General features: G+C 54.2%; 1 protein-coding gene across 2 annotated transcripts in view, besides 1 other annotated feature; it reads left to right on the top strand.

Annotated features, from left to right (window-relative positions):
• Positions 1-26143, top strand: part of Unc5b (unc-5 netrin receptor B) — a 68988-nt gene that overhangs the window by 7942 nt on the left and 34903 nt on the right. The window lies entirely within an intron of this gene.
• Positions 6797-9862: an enhancer, noted in NCBI's record as "VISTA enhancer mm1663". NCBI's record gives its function as "enhancer in: forebrain[4/5] | heart[5/5] | facial mesenchyme[3/5] | ear[4/5]" and the evidence as "EXISTENCE:transgenic organism evidence [ECO:0001131][PMID:17130149]".

The raw sequence follows: 26143 nt of genomic DNA, 5'->3' as shown, positions 1-26143 counted from the left end.
TAATTTGGTCCAGTTCCTGGGCCAGGTTGTTAGCCTCTTGGTGTACTTAATTCCCTGGTGAGCCATGTGTCAGAATCTGACCCCAGTTGTGGTCCTCTGAAGTCCTTTGCCTCCCCTCTTTGCCTTTCCCTACGACACCTTTGGGCCAAGCTCTGGTAGGGGAATGGGCCTTGCTCTCCTGATTCTGTGGGAGAACAAGGGACAGAGCCCCTGGTGGCAGCATCCTCCTCGGTGGGAGAACTGGGCGACTGGTGGCAGGAAAGAGGCCCACTTTTCTGCTTCTGGAGCTGCCTGGTAGCTCAGAGGCATCTCCAGCTCTGATCACCCACTAGTCAGGCAATCCCCCAGAGGCCCTGTGTGGCGCCCGGAGGCATTACTGGCGTCAAGAGATGGAGCTGAAGCAAAGTGACTGGTAATGCTATCAGGCGCCCGGCTGCCCCAACCCTGGGGCCTCAGCACCTAGTGCGAGACGAGACAGGGAGCTTATGAGAAGTTGAATCACAAATGCCAGGAAAGTTGTTCCAAGTCCCCTGCAAGTCATTTTGTAACACAGAAGGGAAGAGGCCGAGCCAGCAGTGACCAGAGGTGGGGTCACAGGGAGCGGTACTGTCACACCTGTGTCCCTTTGCCTTGTCACCGGGGTGGGTTGAAATGACCAGGAGATAGCAATGGGAACAGGGCTGTTAGTGGTGACATTGGTCACTGTGTGATCAGAAGTGGTGGGGGAGCCTGCTAGTGTCAGATGTGAGGTAGTTGCAAAGTGAGACAGAAACTACAGGCGCCACTGGCCAGGAGGGAGCTCTGACCGGTGCCTGTCAGCCTGGATGAGTAACTGGAGAGTAAGAGATGCCCAGCCGTCCGCTCACCGCCTCCCCTCTGCCTTGTCTGAGTCTCTTCTCACTAAGCACTTACAAAAAGGCACAGTAAGTGCTAAGTACTAGCAGGCACAGTAAGTGTTAAGTGCTAGGTGGTTGGAGCCCTTGGGTGAGAAAGAATTTGTTCAGTAAGTCTAACAAAGCCACAAGGAATTAATGAAATTTTGCATCTAGGCATCCTGGTCCCTGTTGTGTGGGTAGCGGAGAGCAGAGCAGACACATAGTAGGCTGTAAAAACCTTTGCGTTTGGTCAGACATGGTGACACACACCTGTAAACCTCAGGGCTCTGGAAGCAGAAGCAGGAGTATCCTAAGTTCAAGGCCAATTTGGTGCACATAACCAGTCCCAGGCCACCAAGGGCTGCTGCATACGACTGTATCTCAAAAATAAAGCTGTATCTGATTTGCATGCCCAAGCCCACTGATCACTGTTTGGAGCTGCACAGAGTGGCCCTTGCATGGACATTGGCTCTGCAGCCTGCAGCAGGTGCAGACTAAGCAGCATGCAGGGAGGCGCAGGGCCAGGGGCTGAGTCCAGGCCCAGCCCTCCACAGCAACTGCCCCTACCTAGCTTCTTGGCAAGAGCGGGGCCTCCGGAGCATAGGAGATTTGGCTGCAGGGTCAGGCTGCTCACAGCCGCCCAAGGTGCATCCCGCACTGATAATCAAGAGCATTCCTAGGAGATAAATATCCCCAGGCCCTTGGCTGAGGCTGCAAGATGCCTGGCTCAGCTACCAGTCTCACAGCTGGGTACCCACTGGCCCTTGCCAGGAGTCACAGGCTGATCTGAACTCCTGTCTGGCAGCTTAAACAGCCAAGGCTGCTGGACGCATTGACCCCTGCTGCAAATTTCATCTGGCTTCCGCATTTCCTGGCTTGCCAATTTGACTTGGTCTGGTCTTCCCTCCCTCCCTCCCTCCCTCCCTCCCTCCCTCCCTCCCTCCCTCCCTCCCTCCCTCCTCTCCTCTTCTCCCTCTCCTCTCCCCTCCCCTCAAGTCCTCCCACTCCCCCCTTACACACACACACACACACACACACACACACACACACACACACACACACACACACACAGAGGAACAGCAGGAAAAAAAAACCTGGTTAGCCTGGTTCTAATCTCAGTCTTAAAGCAGATCTGCTGGGTAGCATTAGGCAGCCTCTTTCTCTCCTTCCTCCAATCAAATAAGCAGGGTCCACCCTGGAATCAGAAAACACAGGTTCAAATCCTGGCTCCAAATCTAGGTGCAGTTCCCTGAGCCTGGGTCTCTCTTGTCTTCCAGTGGTTGGCCTGAGGGTTGTTGATTGGGAAGGTGTAGTGGGAGAGACAGCTTCATTGAAGGGAGTCTACCCTTAACTCCCTGCTCACCTTTCTTCTTCCTAGAAAATGCTGCCTGACAGACTATACTAGACCACTAGACCTAAGGTGGAAGGGACCTTTCTAGGGAGGGTTCTTGGAACCGTCTTGGATAGGGCTGTAGTTGGTCCATGAAGTCATTCATAGATAGATCCCAGGGGTTATCAGTGAGGGAGCTTATATTATTAGAAGGCTTTCCAGGAGCTTAGAAGCTTTGGCTCAAAGGCCAAGTCTCTGTGTGACCCCGCGGGATAACGGGCCCTACTGGACTCTTGTTTAACCCACCAGGGAAAGAAACAAAGAAACAAACCAAAAACTGAGTTGGGCAAAGCCAAGCAAGCAAACAGTTCCACAACTTGCAGAAAGGTCCCTGATTTAGAAACTGTTGTCCGAGCCCCCAGAGGCTGTGGACCAGGGATTGCACTGCCCAAAAAGCGAGGCAGCAAGAGAGACACCATATCCCCTTCTTACAAGGCTGGAACCTGCTTGCTGGTGACTGTGTGGCCCTGGCTCCCGCTGGCCTGGCTGGGCCATGTGTACTGAATGACGAATGTTTGGGCCACTTTCCACACCTCTCCATGCTCCCATGCCCTGGCATGTGCCCTGTGCTCACTAGCAGAGGAGACCGGGTGCCATGTCAGGGCAGGTTAGGATCAGCTCCGGCTTGGCTGGCACGTGAGCCGGCGTACCATCTGCTATGCCCGGTGGAAGTTACATAAGCCTCTGCTGGCCACTCGTTCTTAGAAAACGGGCAGGCTGGCCTGAGCAGTCTGTTCCCTTCTGGTCCGCCATGGGCAGGCCAAGCCAATGGCAGGCTGTCCAGAGCCTTAGAGAGACACAGAGAGGATGGGGGTCAGAGCAGAGGAGATTAGAAGGATGCATGATGAGGGTTCTGCTGTGTGGACTCCCTGAGATGTCCAACGTGCCTGCTGACTGCATACCAGGCTCTGCTGGACACCACCTTACCACCCCACTGCTGAGCCTGTGTGTGTGTGTGTGTGTGTGTTGCCAGCAGCCTGCCTTTGGCGGGGTGGATTTGCTGTTTGCCCTGTTTCCTCGTCTGAGATGTGGGAAGAGCATGGCCTGCTTTCAGTCAGCCCACAAAGGGCTGAATCAGATCATTCCTATGGAGGTCGGAGGAGACGGTCCACAGCTGTGCTTGTGAGCAGTGTCCACTTCTATTCTCTTTTGTTTTCTTAATGTGTGTATGGTGTGTGTGTGCACATGCATGTGCGTATGCATGCAGAGGCCAGGGGAAGATGGCGGATGCTCAGCAGTTACCTGTAGAGTGATGGATGCTGACTGAACTGAAGGACTTGGGGCTGTCCTTTCAACTGCAGACATTCCGCCCTGTGGCTGGGTCTGGGTCAAGCCAGGAGGAATGATGGGGCCCTTCCAAAGATGGGCCCAGCCTCAAGGCAGCCCTTGGTTATTTAAAGATGGCCAGGGAAAGCATGCTTACCAGGGTGCGGTAGCCACGGGAATATGCCAGCATCTACGAGGGTGAACAACCTTTGTGTGCCCATGGAGCAGGGCCTGGCAAGCCAGGGGCATTGGAGCCAATGACTGGAAAAGCACACGCAAGCCTGAGAATCTTGCTTGGCGGTCAGTAGCCTTGCAGAGGCAGGGCGGGGCCGAGGGTCTGCCTCTTCTACGAGGGCCACTGGCAGGGTGGGATAAGGCTCCCCACTTCTCACCTTGGTTACCGTACCAGAGTGCTTGCCCACTGCCAGGACACTGCTGGAAAAGGAAACCAAGCAAAATCCCTGGGTGCTGGGGCTCTCTCACGTTGCTCCCCCCAACCCCCGCCCCGCCCCCCCCCCCCCCCCCCCCGGCTTTCCTTCCAAGGCTCTTTCTAGAGAATTCTTGTGTTTAGGAATAGAAAGAACTGTCCTCAGTTCATCTTAGGGACGGTAAACAACAGTCTCATCACAGAGCAATGAGGGTGACCTCTGGACTTGAATAAGCCAGTGTGAGAATCGCATCCTGCTGGACACCTTCCAAGGCTTGTGTATGTAGTCCTGCGTGTGAAGCTGACATGTGTGGGGAGGCCAGAGGACAGTCTGGGGCGTCATTCCTCAGGGATGAATCATCCATCTCTTTTGGAGACAGGGTCTCTAACTGGTGTGGAATTCACTTAGGAGAGCTCTAAGTCAGATAGACCTAGGAGCCAGCCTGTCTCTGCCTCCCCAGTGCTGGGACTGCAAATGTGGGCCGTTATGCCTACCTTTTTTATATGAGTTTCTGGCGATCAAACGCCAGGCAAACTTTTGACAGATTGAGCAGGACTCTGAGCTGAGAGGGAAGCCGCTGGTCCCAAGTGTCCAGAAGAGCTAAGGCCACACAAGCTGGTTTCCAGGCCTTCCCCCAAAGGTAGAATCAGGGACGACTCTCCATAAGCCAGTCGCCATGCTAGAAATTGATTTCACTTGTCTGTCCACTGACTGACCAGTGACCCAGCCTGCTTTTCCTGAGCAGGGACATCTGAAGACGTCCATCTGCCCCTCTCTCTCCCTGGGTATGTGGGTCAGCCACTCCAACCCAACTCTGTCCTATTTTCTTTCTTGATGTAATTGAGCGGTGGATCGCTAGGACCTATGTTCCCTACAGGCGAGATTCCAGATTTCACCAGACTTCAAACTCCACAGCCTTATCTGGTACCATTTTGTCTGGGTAGTTTTGGTATTGTGAGAGGAAAGGCCATCCCCATCTTCCACAAACTGGAGGAGCCATGGACGTGCCCTGGGTGTGTCCCAGGCTTGTACCATGGCGAGAATGGGCAGAATGGGCTATTTACATGAGTGTAACTGAGTGGCAGAAACTTGGTGTAGGTTTGGTGCAAGGGGTTGGTGGTGGTGACAACTTTGAGAGGGCAGTGGGGCCATTGTCCCCATCCCCCTTCAAAGCAGAGAGGCCACATCTAAGCAGTATACTTCTCTCTGAGACTTTCCCTACCTGATAGGTGTAGGGTTAGCTTAATAGACTCCACTCCCTTCCTTCATTCCATCAAACACTTTCCATTGTCCCCATAGCCCTGTCACCTGTAGAATTTCCTGAAGAGAGAAAGTGTTATAATGTCTGTTGGCCTCAAATGGCTAGGCACATTTTGAACATGGCATGTTCCCATGGGCACCTCGTGAATGTAAGGGGTGTTGGCAGAAGCGTGGATTCCATAGCTCATGGAGAAGGGCCCTCGCGTCCACATAAGGAAATCTGCTCCACTGTGGAACACTGGAACCCTCAGTTTGACCAGACTGGCAGCTTTTTGTCCTGTGTCCGCTCAGGTGTCCCCTCTTAGAAAGCTTAACAGCCCCATCCATCAGCACCTACCACCACCTGGAGTTCTCATGTGCCTGTACACAGAAGTTCTCTGGTTTAGCTGGCTTTCTCACTCCATGAGGGCAGAGCTGTGTCCCTTGGGAATGGCCCAGTGGCCAGAACAGTGTCCCACACAGAGTAGGCCTCAGTGAACATTTGCTCGCTAAGTGTGTCACTAAGTGTGTCACAGAAGTGTTAGCTAGAATTTGCTAGAGTTCACACGCCTGCTCCCCCCAACCCCGTCTGCATATTTAAGTCTGGCATAGACATTGGGTCTTTGCAAGGCTCCAAGAGATTCTAGCCTGTATTCCCCAACCATGAGCCCCAACAGTGGGCACACAGAGATTCCAGCAACAGTGGCTGTAGGCTGGGTGCTGGGACTTCAGTTCCTTTGTAGTTCTGTCTGCAAAGAAGGCAGAGGGCTGTGATTAGGTATACTCTGGGCCCTCCTGTCCCACCTACATTTTGTCATTCTGGAGATGTCTGTGACCTTACGGCATTCTTTTGTCCCACAGAGCAAACAGTTCCCTAGTGAGGTAACCTTGCCAAACCCTATTAGGAAACTGGTATCCTGTCCGTCTCTCCCAAATAAATGGCAAAGTGCTGTCCAGGGCCCTGTTGCCCCTCTCCTGGTGCCTGAGAGACACCAATGGCTCTGGGCTCCAGCAGTGCCGGCATCTCCTTTTTTCTGGCAACAGAGCTGAGCTGTGTTGGAACCTGTCTCTTCTCCCCTGATAGCACGCAGTTTAAATAAGATCTCCATTTACCAGAAGTTCACACCACAGCTCATGTGTTATATGAGAAGCAGCAATCTCACGTTTGCTGGTGAATGCTGTTCAGGGATGCGATTGGGGTGGTGGGGGTTGGAGTGTGTGTGTGTGGGGGGGGAAGCATCACAGAGAGGGGACGTGAGGAAGGAGGGACTCCAAGCTGTCAGCCCAGCCCCAGCGCTGGCAGTGCCAGGCTCCTCTTGGCTCGGTGTGGGGCTGCTGGGGGAGGTGCCAGGGCTCTGTGAGCTGACCTCAGGCTGCTGGAAGGCTCGGAGCCGGATGGGCGCATGATGTCACCACCACTTCCGCCTGTTGGCACTCCCAGCAATGCACTGGGTCATTTACACGTCTTCAGTCTGTTAGGAAGAGACTCTTGGTGAGGGAGATTTATTGGTTGCCTCTGCCTTCCTTAGAAGCCTTTGTTAGGAACCTAATAAGGAAGGCACTTGGTGGCTATAGAGAGACCCCCCCCCCACACTCTGAGTCTCTCCTCCCCACATCCCGGGGCCACGTAAAAGTGAATAAGCAAATTCTAGTTGCAGGGTGTCTTCCAGCCTAGGTAGGAAGTGGGTGGCATGACCCTGCTTATGCAGAAGGGGAAACTGAGGCAGTAGCAGTTTGAGCACGTTGGAAGCAAGGCTTGCAGTCTTGTGCCTGGATCCTCTGGGCTGACAGGCAGGTTGCTAACTGCATTTCTAAATGCTGCTGGAGTCTGATCTCTTCCAGAGCATTAGTTTATTACAACGACCAGGATGCTCTATGATCTGGAGGTAGATTGGTGCCTCAGTTTCCCCCAAAGTAAACCAAGAGCTGGCTTTGGCTGTCTTTCAGCAAAGTAAGGCCCTTCAGCCTTTCCTTGCAGGTTTCCAAGTAGCCACACTAAGGAGATGGGTGGTGGGGGGAAAGAAGGTCCTGTGGTCACCTCATCACAGGGTCCGTGGTCCAGGCTGATGCACCTGTAATAAATATCGAGCTGACAGTTGTTAAGCCGCATCCCTGACCTCTGAATAAATAAAAAGCTGCTTAGAATAACAGCCCCGGAAAATGCTGGAGGTTCCTGCTCACTCTCAGTTTCCCTTCCACTGGCCAAACCTGTTTGCCTGGACACCCACCCACTCCCATTGTCTCCCCTCCCCTGTGGCTCCTCAGGCCCCTGTCCATCACTTCAGCCCCAAGGGCAGCCACTGCCTGGCCTGGCTTTTGTTCACAGCTCTGTAGTCTGTCCAGAGCTCCTTGCTCCTTCAGCAGCCAGAGCAGCTAATAGGGAAACAGCTCTGCAGCTGACAGCTGAGAGACAGGCCAGCCAGGCCTCCCTGGGGCTGGGGGTGGGGCACAGAATAGATGCCCTCTGGTTCAGTCTTCAGAACCTTGCTGGCATTTCCTTCTGTGGCTCTGTCCCTGTGATATGAACCGGGCTACTGCCTCTGGCAGAGGTCACCAGGAAGTTAAAATCTGGGCCCCCAGCTGGCTCCCAGGATGCCCCAGAGCACATGGGCACCATTTGATGTTCTGTGAATATTGTATGTGAGCTATCTGTGTCTCCTGGCTTTCTCATTACAGGTAGTTCAGGTTCTCAGGAGCTGTTAGGTAGAGTCATAGAATGTCAGATGTGGAAAAGACAGACAAGAGCCGGAAAGCCCATTTTATAGCGAAGGGTACTGAAGCCTTGGGCAGTGAGCACTTCAGACTACTGTTCAAAGTTCACAGTGGCAGATCCTGGGTTTGAACAGGAACCTGAGGCCTGTGCCCTTGATCCTGACCCAAGGGAAAGGCCCAGGAGAGCCCTGGCCCGGCCAGGGAATCCATCACAGGTAAACAGTGCCCACCAGAAATGTGCCTTCCACACTGGAGCCTGGGGTTTTGCTCAGAGTGTCCTAGGGGTCCTAGTGCTCCTCCGTGGCCTTCTTGGGGCTTCTGGGTCCTGCCTTTGTGTGGTATTTTCTTCTAGGTTGGGGAGGGGAGGTAAGTGTCCTAGAATTTGCAGTAGAACTTGCGTGGGGTTTCTGGGGTGCAGGAGCACAGCTAGCCAGGGGGCCCAGCTAGTCTTGTGACTCAGACAGCCCTGCCATTTAGGGATTGCTAGGTCTGGTTGTCCTTGGGAATCTCGGTCCCTCTCCCGTCTCTGTTGGGGGAGGTGAGAATTTAGAGCCAGGGTGGGGTGGGGGTGGGGGTGGGGGTGGGGGTTGCGGTTACAGGATGTGGCATCTAGTCCTTTCCGGGTAGATTGCATTCCTCCCTGTCTGGCCCAGAAAGTCCCCCCCCCCCCATGTTTGTCCCCTAGGACCCAGGAGGGTCTCCTCTGCCCTCCCAGGCTCAGATGCAGATGCGGCCTCCTCCAGGCCTCTCGCACCAGTGTGCTGCCTCTGACATTCCGCCCCAGCAGATAAGGATCCTGTCTGGCGCCTGGGTGCTTTTCTCCTCCTCCTTTCCAAATCTGTCCCCTGATTATCTGCAGACAGCCCCTCTCCAGGGGGCCACCAGGGACCCGGCTGAGAGCTCTGAGCAAGACCGAGGTGGAACCAGTTAGCAGCCACCACCATCCCCCACCAGCCCCCCCACACCAGCCCCTCACCCTTCTCCGTCTTTGCTAAACTCCACAGGAGGTTTAGCCCCAAGCTAAGGACTGGCTTCCTAAGGGTAGGACTGACTAGCTTTCGCTGGGAGAAGTGGGTGTGTAAACCAGAGGCTGGGCCAGAATTGGCCAAGATGGGGACTGAGGGTGGAGTCACTCCTGTGGTCCAGCACTCCTCAGCCCTGGGCCTGGATAGTGCCCAGAGGGGATGTGGTAGAGATTGCAGCCAGCCAGCCAGACATCCACATCCTGTGGGAGCCGCTGGCCTGAGAAGGGCTCGGGACACTTTGAAAGGGAGTACCAGAGGGCATGTGGAGCCCAGCAAGAGACTCTGGGGAGTGGACTCCCAAGACAGATGATGCTCTGGCTTCTGGCTCTCCCTGCCTTTGAATCCCATCCCCTAGGTCCAGAGCTTCTGGCCTCACAGGCAGTCTTCAGAGAGGGTGGACCAGGGGGGCTCACCAAGCCCTCTGGCAAGCGAGCAAGCAGGTCTGGGCTGCTCTTTCCCAGGACTGCACAAGCCCTGCCTCACTGGGAGGTGGGAGCCCACAGTTCTGTCTCACTGGCTTTCATTGTCAGTTACGACCTCTGTGATTTTTGGTGGGGGCAAGCTTCTTTTGGTCTGTGGATCTCATATTTGTGCTGTCAGTGGAGGGTGTCTTCTGGTAGGAGCAGGAGGGAACAGACACCACTTTGCCTGACCCTTCCAGCTTCCCAGAGTGGTCAGAGGGGATACCCTGTAATTATGAAGCCAGTCCATGATACAGCTCAGGCCAGAACCCCCAGTACAGGGCAGAGCCTCTGGAGAGCAAACAAAAGGCCGACTCACCTAGCACTCTTTTCCTATGCTGGCTTTCCCTGACTCCCTACCTTCCCTGCCCCCAGCCTTCCTTCGAGCCCCTCCCCAGCCTCTAAAACACCCGCTGGGGGGTGGGGAAGCTCAGCCAGATCATCTTTATGGCTTCCTGGACCTGGAGCCCTAAGGCTGAGAATCTGGCGGTATGGGTTGGGTTCCTCCCGAGCGCCCCTGCCCCCACCCCAGCCTTTCAGCTCGTAAATTTACAGTCTAGGGCAGGGAGGAATGGTCCTTAAGCCATCAGCCGGGCACCCACTTAGTAAAGTACCTCTTGGAGCTTCTGGGAGCCAGGTCTCTCACCCGACCTTGACTAGCCATGGCCTCTTTGTGCGCACTGGGTCTCCCAGCCCACACTCCTTGGTGAACATCTCATTGGACAGGTTTTTGCCTTCTGTGCAAGGAAGACTCGCTGTCTCCTTTGGGGAGATGAATGAAGAGATTCAGGTCCAGGGGTCTCTGGAATTTGAGGGTCCAAAAGACCACGGGCTCTCTGTATTCCTAACAGTAGTGAGCCCCTGGCTTTATTATGCTTTTCTCTGTGCCCAACCTACTCAAACAACATCCATGGAGTTTTTCTTACTTAAGCTAAGAAAAAGAGTTCCTCTATAACCCGGTGGTGGCACGCCTTTAATCCCAGCACTTGGGAGGCGGAAGCAGGGGGATCTCTTGTGTTCAAAGCTAGCCTGCTCTACAGAGTTCCAGGACTGCACAGAGAGACCTTGCCTCAGAAAGAAGGAGAGGAAGAAAGTGTCCGACCAGATGGAGCTGACATTGTACAGCTCACAGCTCGGGAGTTGGGAGCCTTATGAATGAAGCCTTAGGGAGGTGGGGGGGGGAGGATTTTGGATGAGGGTGGGGCTCCAGGATAATGAAAGTTCGGGGACAGTGGGGGTGCGTGAGGGAAGGCCAGGCAGGAGCCCAGTGTGGGATAAACAGTAAGAGGGCAGGAATTGGTCCCTGGATGTGAGCAGAAACCACCTTGGGACCTCCAGAGGCCCCCCTTTATTGTCACGAGCTCTAATAACTGATTAGCTTCAAGTCGCATCTCCCATCTCTTAGTCCTTAGGACAAGCTACTGAGCCTACCTGAGCCTCATTTTCAACCTCACAACAGAATCAATCCATAGCATTCGGTCTGCCATATAACATTGCCACAAAGTTCAGAAAGCCCTCTGGCTTGTTTGCTCCTGCTGGAGCTTGGATCTCAGACTCGCTCTTCCTTCCTGATCCGGTCCTCAGCTCTCTGGTCTGTAAAATGGGTAGATGAGCCCAAAAGGTAAATTCACCAAAGGTCCTTAGCACGGAGCCTGGCGCACTCTTAGCACCAGTTAGTGGAAGGGCCACTGCCTCCACAGGTGTGTTTATACACCCCATGCTAAGAGGTGTGCAGTGTGTTATACTGGAAGCCTCCCGACTCCCCTCCTCAGACTAGTGACCCCTATCTGGAAGCTGGAAGCATCTTTCCTGGGGCTTAAAGGTGTGTGCTGGTAAGCCAGTCCTTGAGTTTATTTTTAGCTGTGACCAGACCCGGGGTCTAGAGTGGGGGAGGGGCAGTGGGAGCAGGCTGTAACCTGAGCTGGGAGAAAGAAGTGAAGAGGTGGGGTGAGGTCCCCCGTGCAAGGAACCTGGCCCTCCCGGCTTCCCACAGGTGTAGGGTCAGCGAAGGCATTGCTTCATTAACTCCCCCATAAACAACTACCGTCATTGATTCCCCCCAACCCCAGCCCCCAGATAGGAATCTGGGTATCAGAATAAATAGGAGTGTGGAAACAGGAAAGCCAGTGGGCCGAAGTCCCGACGGGAGATCTCTTCCTGTTAGAGAACCCCCAGCCTTTCCATGAGCTGACGTGCCAGGCACTGGTCACTTGTGAAACTCATGTTTCATAGTAGGAGAGCTAGGCAAACTCCCAGAACCTGCCACGGCTCTCACGGGGCTCCCCAGGGGTCAGGAGTGGAGGTGGGGGCGGGGCAGAGCTGGTCTGGGTGGATTACAGACTTCTGGCTTCTGTCTCCCTCCCCTCAGTGCTGAATATCCTACCACCTCAGCTCCTTGTTGCCCACGGGGCTCCTGGCGGCAGGGTCTTTACCTCTCTTCCTGGATATTCAGGCTCTTCCATGCCTCTTCCCATGCTTTGGAGGGGGCGAGCCTGGACCTCCTCAGGAAAGAGTTGCAAACGGAGGCAGCGAAGCAACCTCCCTGCTCCTCTCATCCGTGAGCTGTCCCCGGTGGAGGGAGGGCAAGGCCAGGTTTGAGGGGCCCTCTGCAAGCCATCCTTAGCCTCAGCAATGCCCTCTCCGGCCCGGCTACTTGTAACCTAGAGAAGGCTGACCACCCTCCTCCGAATGCCCACCAAAGCTTCTTCCCCAGTACATTCCTGGATGCTGGCTGATAGGTAGCGGGCGGCTCAGAGGATTGCGGCTGGGTTTCAGGGGAAAGCATTTCCCATACAAAAGTCACACAAGACAGTGGCTCCACCAGTTAGGAGAGCCAGGTTACCCAGAAGAGACTCTTGCAAGCCTAGGAACCAGCATGATAATGAAGGAGATGAACGAGGCAGGTCCGGTGCACCAAGTCTGAGCAGTTGAGGGCTCCAATGCAGGTCCCTTCACCTCATAGGCAAGAGGGCCTGCGAGTTCATCCCCCCAGTGCAAGAGCCAGGATTCCCTGTGAGTGGGTGTGGCGGGTGGGTGTGGTAGCTGGTACCAGATGGCTCCTGGGTAACTGGAAGATAGGTTCTTTGGGGTCATTTCCCTGAATTTCTGTCCTGTGGTTTCCATGTGATGAAGGTCTCGGAGGCTGGAGAGTTGGCTCAGTGGTTAAGGGCACTTGTTATTGTTGTGAAAGACCTAGGTTCGATTCTCGGCAACCACCCGAGGCTCACCACCTCCTCTAGCACCAAGCACGCATGTGGTGCACAGACTCTTATGCAGGCAAAACACTCATACACAAGATGATGACTGTGATGTTGATGTTGATGATGATGCTTTCTTTAAAAAAGTGTAGGTCTGGGCTTGGTGCTCAATATAGCCGTATGTGTGTAAGCCACTGTGCCTGTCCACTGGGGACTGGCCTTGAGCTTAGGTGAAAGCAGAGTCAGTAAAGGGGGCTTGAGGCAAGTGAGAGCCGGGAGTGCTAAGGCTCTGCCCTTCCTTCCCCTACCCTGTACCTCTGGGGTCTCGTTAGAAGCTCTGCTTACAGCCCTAGGGATCATGAGCCATGGGCATGGTCATGTCCACCAAGGACATGTGGATCCCTCACCAGTGCTGTCTCCCATTTCTCTAGTAAAGAGTCCTTAAGACTCCATAAAGAAAGGCAGGGCTCAGAGGGAGGGCAACCAGTAGCCAGCCATGAAGGTTGGTGCCATGGCCTGCCTGTGGTAGGCCCAAGCTGTGGCATGGGAATCAGTGGGTCAGGAAGGTGTGAGCGGTGAGGCCTGGTAGATCCAGTCTCCTCTCCCCGCTTCTGTAACCCGTAGACTTTGGCCTCCCACAGGCCTGTTTAGTTTTAGACTTCTTTTTTTTTTTTTTTTTTTTGAGACATGGTGTTTCTGTTTAGTCCAGGCTGGCCTCGAACTCACAGAGATCTGCTTGCCTCTGACTCCCGAATACTGGGATTAAAGGTGTGTGGCACCATACCGTGCAGTGACCTCCGAATGGTTGCATCTGAGCGGAGGCCAGAGTATGACAGCCTCATGCCCTCCTGTACCCACCAGGACCTCACTACTTCTCAGCCTGGGGTCTTAGAGACTGCGGTGGGGGCGGGGGGGGGGTGCAGTAGGGAGAGAGCAGAGATGTGTGTTCCTGCTATTCCCAGGCCTCTGCCTGTGGAGGGACTCTTTAGTTTTAGACTCAGTGTGTCTCTGAGCTCATCAAAAGGCTTCCTGTGTGCCAGGGCCTGCTCTGAGCACTCAGCCTGTGTTATGTGGAAGCAGAAACTGGGTCCTCAAGCTACAGGGGAGGGAAGAGGAGAGTCAGGCCACCAGCTAGGGCCTTGCATATTTCTCTATACCCACTAAGGTCTTGAGTAGCGGGGATGCTCTTCCATTGGAGGACAGTTAGTCCAAGCAGGTCCAAGAAGCCCAGTGGGTCACCTAAGCCCAGGCAGTCTCTGGAGGGACTATGAGCCCCCCACAGGTGTCCTACACAAGCCCCCCCTGTTGCAGAGGCTTTGAAGGCCTTAGATATGGGGTATGTTCTTACATGCAGCTTGGTCGGCCCTGTGGGCCTGAGAGCCCCAGCGTTTGCGTCATGGAACCTGGTATCATATCAGATAGGGCGAGGGCACAGAGGCGGAAGTGTGCCTGCCAGTAAAGCTTCTCCCTTTGTTCATGTGCAAGGATGGTCTGGACTTGAACTTGCAGTGATCCCTGGCCAGGAAGACAGCAGATCTTCTTAGCCTAACCCATTCCTAGAAGATTTCTAAATCACTGGCTGATAGCTGTTGGGGAACTTTCTGTTAGCAGTCCAGGGGGGAGTCCTGTATGGTCAGTGCCACCCAGGGGCACAGGATCACAATGGTGCCTCTAGGCTACTTGGCAGGGTGAGGCCAGATTTCAAACTCTCGAGTTAGGCCACTGTGCCCTTTAGCTACAGCGGGTGCGACCCCGTTTAAAGAGATGGACAGTCACCCGATGGTAGTGGTGACGGACTTGCACGCAGCCTGGCACTCAGAGTCCAGTCTGCTCAGCTGAGGCGCAAGGCCCTTACTTAGCTAATGTAGTGGTAATCCCAGTAGAGTAGTGAGGGGCTTTGCCTTCCAGGGCAGGTAATAGGCTTAAGCTTGCTATATACACCTTGGGTCACCAGAGTGTGACAGTCTCATTTGTGCAGATGAGGAAGCTGAGGCACTTCAGAGTCCTATAGGCTGGTTCTGCCCAGAGGGAAGCCCACACAGAGAGTGTAGGGGTTTGAGCTCTAGGTGGTCAACACCTGCTGGGGACCAAAACTACCCAGCAGGACTTTCCTCTCTGAGAGGGGAGAGAGCAGTCCAGCCACTGTCGTTTGCCCTCTGAGACAGGGCAGTGTGTGGGCAGACACAGCTCATGTCAATTCTTTGCAGCTGGAAGATGGTGGCGCTGAGGTTCAGGCTCTTGTATGGGGCTGTCCCCTGCTAGACCATCCTGTTTCCTCAGAGGGGTTGGGGCTGTGTCCCAATAGACTAGAAACATCCGCTGCCTTGCGTGCTATACCTCTTCTCTGGACCCCTGGGTTTCGTTGTGGGGTTAGTGGTATTCAGAGTCTCTCGAGTACAGGAAGTATCTCACCACACTGCTATGCAGATACTTAGCCACACAGGATTGGTGCAGGGTGCCCAGTATAGAGTTGGGAGGCTGCCTCTAGTCTCCATAGACCAGGGTGACTTGACATTCCTGTCTGCAGCTTAAACCTGTGACTGCTACAAGAGGGTGGCTTCCCACTCTGGGGCGTCTCAAGTATATGGCAACATCCTATTCCTGGATGCTGGGGTCTAACCTCAGCATGTTCTCATGTGTCAGCTGTTAATACCAAAGGAGCTACCAGATCCAGGGGAGCCTGAAAACTGTCCTAGGTCTCCCCTTGCTTAGAACAGAACAGGGCAGACCCAGCTCTCTCTCCTACCCCCTCCAGACTCTGTACTTTCCTCTGCTGCTTTCCTAGATTAACAGGGGGAATCAGGTAAAGACTTAAGTCATAACAGCAGCCTCCCAGAGAGGAGGGAGGAGGGAAGGATGCCGAGCACAGGTGCCTGCTTCTGGGTGCACCTCCTCCCGCGTGCCACGAGCCGGGACTATCCCTATGTGCTGTGTGCATGCGTCCGTGCGTGTGATTCGTGTTCCAAGCTGGGCCACAGACTTGGCGTGCTGGCGTGGCAGTGTGTGTAACTCTGGGTGACCACTGCATGCAGACGTCCGGCTCCTGCCAGCTCCTCCCCGGGCCAGCTTCCCACCACTTCCCTCTTCTCCAGCAACCAGATGTCTCCCAGATGTTCCTCGCTTCCTGCTTGGCTCCGTGCGATGGATGTGTGTGTTTATTTTGGGTAGCCCACTAAATAATAACCATTTTAAGAAAAGCTTTTCATAACCTCGTTCCCACGAGGAGTCAGAGTTCAGGAAATAATCCTAACTCTATTCACTATTGTCCCCCTGGCTCCTTTCTCATCGACCTCCCTTCCCCCCACCCTTGGGGACTGCTTTTGAAAAGAGTTCTTTTTATACCACATGGTGTGTATGTGCTTGCGGTCCAGGACTCTAGCTCTCTGGGAAGCTGGTGCTTGGGAAAGCGGAGGGACGCTGGAATTCAGCTGGGACCTCCTTAGAGCATCTCTGTCCTTGTCACCTGTAAGCTTTTTCACAGTGTGGATTCCCAGTGCTACCCAGACTCAAGCCAGAAGCTCCCAGACGGTCTTACCTCCCTTCACGTTCAGAGCTCAGCTCTGCCTTGTGGATGGAACCAGGAGCCCAGTGGGGCAGAGCCTTGCAGCATCAGCCTGGGCGTAGGCAGGACACAGAAGCTTGGGGGGTTTGAGTTGTCCTTCTGGGTGGTCTGGAGCAGAAGCAGCTTAGCTCCCTCTGATGATGAAAGATGAGATGGGTATATTGGGTCTATATATCCAGAGCTGATACCTTCCTAGCCTTGATCAAGACAGCAGGCTGCGTACCGTATCAGCCTGGCCACAACACCTGGTAAAGAAGATCTTGGCTCTTCTAGTCATCTGCTCATCCCTGAAAAAAGTCTCAGACACACAGACACAGACACAGACACACATACACACACACACACACACACACACACACACACATACATATACTCATTCTCACAAACACACACACTCTCTCTCTCTCTCTCTCTCTCTCTCTCTCTCTCTCTCACACACACACACACACACACACACATACACACACACACATTCTCTCAGTCCAGAGGACCTTGGCTCTGCAGGGATGCCATGGAGCTGTATTCTGTCCCTGTGTGGCCTGGATGGTGGCCTTGTCTCCTACTAATAGGACAAATAGTATAGCCTCTAGGGTTGTTCTGTAAATGATCTGATGTCCTGTGTATGCCTGGGGCTCGTCCCCTGGCTCTCAGTGACTTGTGCAGCTGGCTTGGGTGGACATAGCAAGTGTCTCAAGCATGGGCCCAAGTTTGATGCGTTCCCCCCACCCCAAGTTGATAGCTTAATCAGGCTCCCATCTGTGAAAAGTTAGGCAAAGAACAGTGTCTGGACTCTCCTGGCGATGTGCGCCTGTAATCCCAGCAGTCGGAAGACTGGGGCAGGAGGAGTTGTAGACAACCCTGGGCTACAAAAACAAAGCCAGCAAGCAAGAAACAGAGAGCAGGGTATTCTGACTTGGGGAGCTTGGAAATAGAAGGGTGCTCTGTGCCCCTGCAGAAGGGAATAAGGGGGTATGGACAGGTCCCAGCAAGCCTGAAGGCCTCAGGGAAGAAGAGTATCAGCGAGCAAGGTGGCTTGGTGGCTGTCTAACCCAGGGGCAGGTGGGTTCAGAGGAGGATGGACATCTGTGCTGGAACCTCCCCTGCTGGGTCGTCAGGAGAGCCTTCTTCCTAAGAGAGGCAGATGGTGCTGTGGGAGCCTGGTACCCCTTCTGCACCGAGGAACAGCCTACCGACATACACACTGTCGGTCAGGAACCACTGGGTGAGTGGCGGGCAATCTGCTGAGGAGCGAAGCTATGTGCCGGTCATCCTGTCAGAACAAGCACCGTTTTGACCCCACCCTCTCCCTCTCGGGACCGTGGAGCCATAGCAGTATCCAAGGTGGCATGAGACGGAGTTAGCCCCATAGGGGAGCAGTGAGCATTCAGCAGCTTGCCTCTGGCCCAAGGCATTGCCATTCCCTTGCCCATCCCCCATCTGACCAGGGACCTGCCTGGTCCTGCCTCTGCTGCTCCAAGAGCACCAGAGCACCGGCGCCAGCAATGTCTGGGCTGGGCCTTTGCTTAGATTCCAGCATCAACCAAGTGTGAGCGTCATCGGCCTTGACCATCCACCAGTGAGTGGTATGTTCAGGCCTGCCAGGTCGTCGGACAGTAATTGAGCTCCGGCCATTTGGCAGAAGTTCTAGGAGACAATCAGGGTAGTTAAGCGACATCCCTGTCCCAAAGCTGTGTAATCACAGAGATGATAGGAGGGAGTGCCAAAGAGGAAACACCCCAGACATTGGGGATGGTGGATGATCTGGAGTGGCTCGGCACCACAGGAGCTGGATGAGAAGAGTCCTCAGCCAGTGCATGAGCCGGAGGGGTAAGGTGTCAACAGTCCTGGCTCACGTCCTTCTCACTGAGGGCTCCACGGCAGGCCACGGGTGTTGCGATGGATGTCAGGTGGCCTCTCATCTTGTGCTATCGCAGGGACTCTCTGTACTCTGTCTAGCATTTACCCCCATCCACACCCACGCTGACTCATGAACTTGAGCAGAGGCTTTTCCCATCTTTGTTCCCTTGAGTTCTGGTTAGGGCATGAGCGGTGAATGGCTTTATCCCCAAACTGGAAGCTTCTATACCTCTGTACACAGCTGGTTCAGAGAAATCACCCCTCTTACCTAGGTGTGCCCTGCTGACCCCTGGGAGGCCCATACCAAGCTTTCAGGGAAAGGATGGGAAACTTTAGTGTATGGCTAGCCACCCCTGGCTGTCTTCTCTCCCCTGGAGTAATCCAAGGCTAAGTTAAGCCCCCTCTGGCTCTTCTTCTCAACTCCTGGGGTGGGGTCATCCTAAGGCCTCCCCTAGACCCTGCCTCCAAGGAGCTGAAGAAGTCTGTGCACGCCCCTACCCACCACATCCCTAGGGGAGACAGCCTTGCCTCTGGCCCAGCGGTGCTTACCCAAGCAGGAATGTTCTCCTGGGAGGCTACATGGCCGGGAGGAAGGCTTTGTAGACAGAGCCAGGAGGAGTCCCAGAACAGACAGCTGGAAGCTGGGGAGAGGAACGGAGGAGGGGCACCTTGCCTCTTCCCCCTGAGCTGGCACTTTTTTTTTTCCCCTCTGGGTGTTAAACTCAGCTCTTCCTCCCTTTTCTCCTATTCCTGACTACCTGCTAAATAATTTAAATTTGGGGGCCTAAAGGGCTTCAATTAGCCTTTAATTTACATTAGTAATTTATGCATTAGGCAGAATGGACACGAGGTTCGAGTAACGGCCCCCAGTAGACCCGTGGAGATCCGCTGAGCTCCATGGTCCCACGGATCTCAGCGGTTTTTTTCTCTGCAGCTCAAGGTCTTTGTTTTAAAAGTGGCTCCCTTGAATGCATATTGACCGGAGCTGGAGCCGGAGCCGGAGCCGGTGCTGGTGGCTCTCATCGGTGCACGGGAGTCTGTCTGTAATCACAGTGAATGTTGGCTCATACTCATTGCAAACAGACATACAGAGACGAGGGTTTCAGGGTCCTCCCTGGCATATGTGTACCTCCACAGAAAGACATAAATGCTCACCCCATTAGCTATACCATCTGCACACATACACCTGTGTGCCACTCCTGGTCTTCCTGCAGGTGATGAGCACACACATTTGTCCTCGGCACCTATTGTCCCAACCGTACCACTTCTGATGAGGGCCACTGGGCCTCTGGGAGGTATTCATTCACATGAGCTATTCTGCGGCCAAGCATCCGGTCCCTCCTTGTGTAGCTCTGCACGAGCACCTGACCCTAAGACCATGAATATAGGCAGGTGGCCACAGGTCCAGCTTGCTTGCTTGGCATGGGCTGTCACCACACGTGAGCTCCACCTAGGTTTCTCAGGCATGCTGCCAGCTTGGGCCTTGGCACAGCCTAAGCTCGTGCCCTGACATAACAGTGCTGTCAAGGGGACCACATTTAGGATTATTGGTTCGTGGCTGCCTCCGGAGTCCTGGCCCAGCTTCCCCTGCAGCAGCTTGGGCCCTTGACTTTCTTGAGGACAATGCCGACAGAGGGTGGCGATGACCTCACATGAGCTTGTTTGACTGAGATGTTTACCTTGTTCCATACTCTCTGGGCAAGGCCCTTAGATCTGGAACTGTCACCCTGAAGTTGCTTCTTAGCTGTTTTCCTGTTCTCAGAAGAGCCTCTGGCAGGATCTGTGGCTCCTTCTGCCTCCCTCCCAGCCACCAAGGAGGATGAAGGCCCATAGCGAGTGGGCAGAGCAGTCATCTGTGGAGTGGGTCGTCCACAGTACAAAGATAGAGGACTTGGGATGAATCTGCCCATGGATCCCAGCGCACACAGAGCTTGGTCCTGCTGCATTCTAACTTCCAACATAGCCTGGTACAAAGTGGGGTGGTGGCGCCTACAGGTGCCCATTTCCTTATTCTCTGGGGTGTCTGTGGTGGTACCAGACAGCCCCCCCAACTCTAGGTGTGGAAGCCCAGAGCCAACTCTGCTGGGTTTGAGCCAAGCTTGCTAAAGGCCTCTTACCACACCGGAACCTCAGTTCCTGATCTTCAGGATGCCCTTAGTGAGGCAGTACCAGCGAGGCAGACATCAGAGCCCCCTGCCTTTCCCCACCAACCTTCAGGAGTGACCCTGAGCTTCCAGCGGGACCCAAACAGTGTCTCCTTCCTTGGCTGCTAGGCCTCCTGGGAGGCCTTAACCATTGCCCCACCCCTCAAAAAAACTCCATGCCTTCTCTCCCATATCTGAGTGGTTCCTGGAGTCCCATCCTAGTTCCTGTCCCCTGATCCCAGCCTCCCTGGATTCAAGCAGCCCGTGCCTTCAGCCCAAGGGTAAATAAAGGTGACCTAAAAGGCTAGTGTTGGAAAGCCTGAGGCTGGTCTGTTGCTGGTTACCTGGTGTGTTGAGCTGAGAGTTCTAGAGCCATATGTGAAACTGTTTGCCAGCATTGCTTAGTGATGTCTGCTTTGGGATGGGGACACAGTAATACTCAAGCTGTCATAGGTCCAGGAGTAAATTACAACGTCTTGTTACCTCTCCACAGAGGTTCCTATGGGGTTGTCCCCTGGCTGCTTGTAAAGTGGAGAACTTCCACCTTTTCACCTTAAAACCCTTACATGGAACTTAGATGACACTACTTATGATGGGTAGCATTAACTGCCAGCGCCACACCAGGAGGCAGGTCTCCAGGCACAGCTGTTGGGCATTGTTAGAGTAAGGTTAGCCTCTGAGAATGAGGGACTGTCTGGGTCGCATGGATTGATAGAGGAAGACCCATCTTAATTGTGGGTGGGACCATTCATTCCCTGGCCAAGGAGACCGTGGGTGGTATAAACCCTATGCACTAGCATCTTCTTCATTACCTGCTTCTGGCTGTGTGTAGGTGTGGCATGATGGAGTAGGGGGGAGGGTGGGAAGGGGGCCTCGGAGGACTTCTGAGTATAAAGCAACCTCCCTCCCTCTCCTGCTCAGCTTTTTGTTCTTACATCTGAGTCAGGGTCTTATACATCCCATGCTGATCTCAAACTTCTTCTTCCTGCCTGTCTCTATCTCCCCTAGTGCTGGGATGACGGGTCTATACCACCACCCCACCCCTAGGTTATAGGATGCTGGGGATTGAATCCAGGACTTTTGAAGTGTGCAAGGCGAGTACTCTATCAGCTAGCTACAGCCCCATGTTCCTTTGCCACTCAGCCTGTGCTCCTGCTTCTGGTGCCCATCTAACTCACTGCAGACTCCTTGGGACAGTCCAAAGCCTGGCTCACTCACATGCCGCTGCTGCCAAAGCTTTCCTGCTCCTTTCCCCAAACCTGGCCACAACTGCAGCAGCTGCCCTATGCTGGTGACCCCACAGCAGAGCGGGTACCAGTGGCCACCTTCTCCAGAGTCAGATGCCCTGCCCTTCCTCCGACACCGTGCCCTAGAGATCCTGATGCAAGGAGCCGCAAGAGCAGCTCCCCAGGAATGAAGCTTTCTTTCCACCCCCTCCCCTTCCACTGCCCGGGAAGAACTTGCAACAGACCCAAGGACTCTGTCGGTACAGACCGGTGTCACCGTTCCTCATCTTTGTCTTGGTCTAAGCTAAGGTGGCCGTGGGTGTGTGTGTGTGTGCATGCGTGACTGTCTGTATGTGTGTGTATGTGCTGTGTCCAACCGGTTCCAGGACAACCCAGGGCCTCACCTCCTACTCCCAGGGGCCCCACCAAGCTCCCTGGCACCTGGCTGAAAGTATTTCCAGGGTGCCAGAGTTACTGTTTTCCCCAGAGGCTGGCCAGGGGCGGAGTGCCGGAACAACTGGGTAGATCGTGAATGTGGGTGCTTCCCTGGGTGTCCTCTCCCCCCATCCCCGCCCGGCCTGGGTGGGGACACGGTGGTAGAAGCCAGGAAGTTAGCGATGGTGTCTCCCGGGAAGTTTTCAGGAAGCATCTGCCCAAAGTAGGGATTACAGTAGGGACCCACTCCCAGCTGTCTGTCTGTCTGTCTTCCTGCTGTCATGCACAGCTGCTCCAGGTCCACACTTCCTGGCAATGCAGTCCCCTTGTTCACCGAATAGGGAGACCGATGCTGAGAGAGGACAGTGATTTGCTCAAGGTCATACAGTCAGTTAATCATATCTCTGGGACTGGGCTCCAAAGTGTGAGTCTTGGTTCAATGCTCTCTCCACTGTAGCAGGTGGCTATGCAAATTGATGTAAATTTTATGCAAATCTGAATGGCTTCTTACTAACCAGCACCTGGGGAGTAAGGTGTCCAAGTGGAGCTGATGGAGAAGAGGGGGTGGGGTGGGGGTTTCCTCTTTCACAGATTATCAGATCTCACAAGGTCTGGGAAGACCTGGGTCCCAACAGTCTGCTGATGCTAGGTAGCATGTCCTGCTGCTGCTGGGATTATGGGGTCAACAATGCCAGGAAATAGCCAAAGGAAACCTCTGGGATGGGCCCCTGGAGTCTACTCAATGGCGTGGGCCCAGCTTGGGGAGATTTTTCTCACGAGTCCTCAGACCCCCGGGTCCCCATTAAATGAGCTGACCTGAATGAAGGGAAGATTTATTTCCTGGCTTCGGAGTGGGCTCTGTTCCTCGCCCCTCACTTTCCTCCTAGCCAGAGAACAATGAGGGTCCCCAGAGGTACTCTTCCTGTGGGAGCAGGTGCAGCCCCTGATGGTTAGCTGTAGCCCCTGAGCTCCCTCCCACAGGCTGCCCAGCGAGCCACTCACTGGGGAAGCTCACTTCCCAGCATTCCTGGGTCCTTTGAAACAGCTCCAGGCTCTGCTGCCCTCACAAGTATCTGGGAGTCCAGGAAAAGGTTTATTTGCTTGTTTGTTTACATTGTTCAGATAAGCGCGGCCGCCTTCCCTCCCTTCCCCCACCCCCCCAAAAAAGTTCTGAGAAACACTCACTCGCTCACTCTAATCCCACCCAGACCTGACTCCTCCTTGCCCGCTAGTACGTTTCCTCTCAGGCACATGCCCGGGTTTGTTTTATGGTTTAATCATGTACTTAGTATCTCTCTGATCTCCTCGTGTAACATCCCCCGGGGACTGTCCTTGAATCATTGTGAAGACTTCTTAGCTGGTACTGGCATACCTGAGCACAAGCAGTTCGAATCACAGGCCTTCCTTACTCTGCCAGAGGGGCATTTCACTCTAGTAAGGAACGCTGTGGCCGAACATCTCTGTGATCACTGCTAGCAGAGTCCCCAGTGAGAGCTTCCCAGAGGTGAAGCTGCAGGTGGAAAGCCGTACCCTGTTTTGTATGCCCTGTCAGGTTGCTTTGTGGATTGGGGGTAAGAATGACCTCCCAACTTCATTCTCTGTAGTCCCAGAGGACAGGTACAGAAGTGGCGGAATCCCCCACCCATCACCGCGCTTCCCCCAGGTGAAGGACGCGCTTGGGGGGGCTCTCACTTGCAGAACCCCTAGAAGCACCTCAGCCTCACTGAGCAGGCCACTCCTCGTTGCTAATTAGCTCCATCCATCTACAGTCAGATCTGGACCGAGCGGAAGCCCTTTAAAGTAATTTGCTCTTTTAATATCACCCCTGTGATCTCCTTTAATTTCCTCAACCAAACTTTGTTCACGGAGGAAGCCAGAGGCTCTGCTGCGCCCAGCTAAGCTAGCAGGGCTGATTCTCACCCTTCCTGACGAGCCTCTGCTGAGCTCTCCCTCACTCCTGGCACCCTGCACCCCAAAACAAAAGCGCTAACCATTGCGTGCTACAAAGGGGGCAGGGAGGTGTGGTGTGGAAGCCTAGCTGTAAATAGGGACAAGGCTGCGCTCTTTAACACGAACACCCACATTTCCTGGGTCGCATTCTTTCCGAGCACCTCCAAGGCAGACTTAGATTTTTGTTCTGTGAGCTTGCTGTAAAAATCATCTTCAAGGCTCAGTGACTTCATCTCTTCCCAACCTTGGCCCTTCCCTCTGGATAGCCAGGTGTCACCGTGAAGAAAGTTGAACTGTTAGGGTCATAAAGGCTTACTCAGAAGGGACTAGGTGAGTCCTGTATGCCTGCCGCACCTGCTGGACCCTCACTGAACCTCATACAACCTAGCCACGGCTCCTTCAGGAAGGCAGGCACTGCAGAGCCAGCAGCCATGGTGGTAGTGGTGAGGAAAGAGTCTAGTGATTTATGGCCACCTTATCCTCCAGTGTCCCGCCTGTAACTGGTGTATTTCCTGCCTAATGGAAGCTCACACAGGGAAATAACTCTGCCAGGAATGGTCCCAGTAACAGGGGCAGCCACCACAGGTGAAGAGCAGGATGGGTGTGTAGGGGAAGCAGACGGAGGCCTGAGCCCAGTCCAGAAAGCTCGGATAGAGAGCCGATGGAGACCAGGGGTGCCTGTGTGGAGGTTGGCCTTGCCTGGTGAGCCTCAGACAGACCAGCGTGCTCAGGCACCCAGTGGGGATTCCAGAGGTGAACTCAGACTTGAGGTCCCAGATGCTCAGCGGCAACCCAGCCTCTGTGTCTAAGTGAGCTTTGGTGATTATAGACTGACTATTAAGCGTCTCATCTGACCCTTCCTTGATGGGAGACAAGGCTGGAAGAGGGTCAGGACTTCTCCAAAGTCACACAGTCCCGAGCTGAGTTGGAGGAGTGCAGTCCAGCCAGCATGGGGTGAGGAAAAGCCAAGAAGACATTAGACTTCTGTGCAGGGAATGTCAGGGAGAGTCAAGGGTGACGAGGACTGTGGGGGGCAGGAGAGGCAGGAAGGATCAGTACCCAGGATACTTGAGGACACTGGACCCACAACTGAGTGGGTCCCTCGTTAGCTGGAGCATCCAGTGGCTTCTCTGTCAGGCACCGAGGGGCAAACAGGAAAGGACTGTACCACAGATGTCACCTCGTGCCTTTCCGCTGAGGTGGGAAATTGAAGCCTGATTCCCACCCAGATATTCCATAGCTCTGTGTGTTTTGCCACTCACTTCTGCGAAGCTTCTGCCCACCCCACCCCCACCCGCTAAATGGAATAATGCTATTACCTCATGGGAAAGGTAGGAGGCTGGGGTTGAGCTTTCTAAACCTCCCGGGAAGGAATGCTGACCGTGGATCAGATTCTAAGATCCAGCTATGTTCTCGACCTCCTCCTCCTCCTGAAGGCCTCAGAACCAGTCACCTAGGTGGCCAGTGCCCATGTGCTGGACTCCGCTGAGAAGTGGGCAGCACCCAGGGCCACCTGCCTAGGCTTTGATGTCCCTTCTCCCTTGGCATCCCAGGGCTGGGCTGCGAGCTCCCTCCTCACGCCAGGTGCTCCTCGGAGGTGTGTGTGGGTTGGGAAGGTGTTGCTTCTGGCTGGGGGCCCAACAGCCACCTGGGAGCTGACAACAACGTGTGCCTGTTGCAAGGCTGAGAGGTGACCGTGGCCAGGTGTGAGGAGAATGCTGCCAAGTCTCCTGGTCTTAGTGGTTCCCACAAACACTGCGTGCCTGCTCTGCGTATGTGCACCAGCCTTGCTGGTGCTCCCATGGAGGCATGCCCACTCCGCAGCCAGGAAAATAAAGGCCAGAGACTTAGACAGAGTGTCTGTCCAGCTAGTCATACCTTGTGTGAGTGGATTTATTCTTATCTCTCTGTCTAAGGGACTTACAGGGAAGGGATAAGACTCAGAGAGGCCAAGTCACATGAAACCTTCACAGCTGTTGGAGCCGAGTCCCTGTCCTGTGGGCTGGGCTTTGTGTTTATCTCTGCCCACCTGCTGCCACGCTGAGATGAGGAAGGCTTGCAGATCAGGTCAAAGCCTGGTAGTCTTGTTCTTTTTTTTTTTTTTTTTTTAAGATTTATTTATTTATTATATGTACGTACACTGTAGCTGTCTTCAGATGCACCAGAAGAGGGCGTCAGATCACATTACGGATGGTTGTAAGTCACCATGTGGTTGCTGGGATTTGAACTCAGGACCTTCAGAAGAGGAGTCAGTGCTCTTAAACCACTGAGCCATCTCTCCAGCCACCCAGTCTTGTTCTTAAGGATCAGGCTACCCCTGTCCCTCCAAACCTAATCATGACCCCCAACACAAACACACACACACACACACACACA

This window comes from Mus musculus, chromosome 10, assembly GCF_000001635.26.
Source record: "Mus musculus strain C57BL/6J chromosome 10, GRCm38.p6 C57BL/6J".
Classification (NCBI taxonomy): Eukaryota; Metazoa; Chordata; class Mammalia; order Rodentia; family Muridae; genus Mus; species Mus musculus.
Note: the sequence above shows the minus strand (reverse complement) of the source record. Positions and strands in the feature narration are given on the sequence as shown.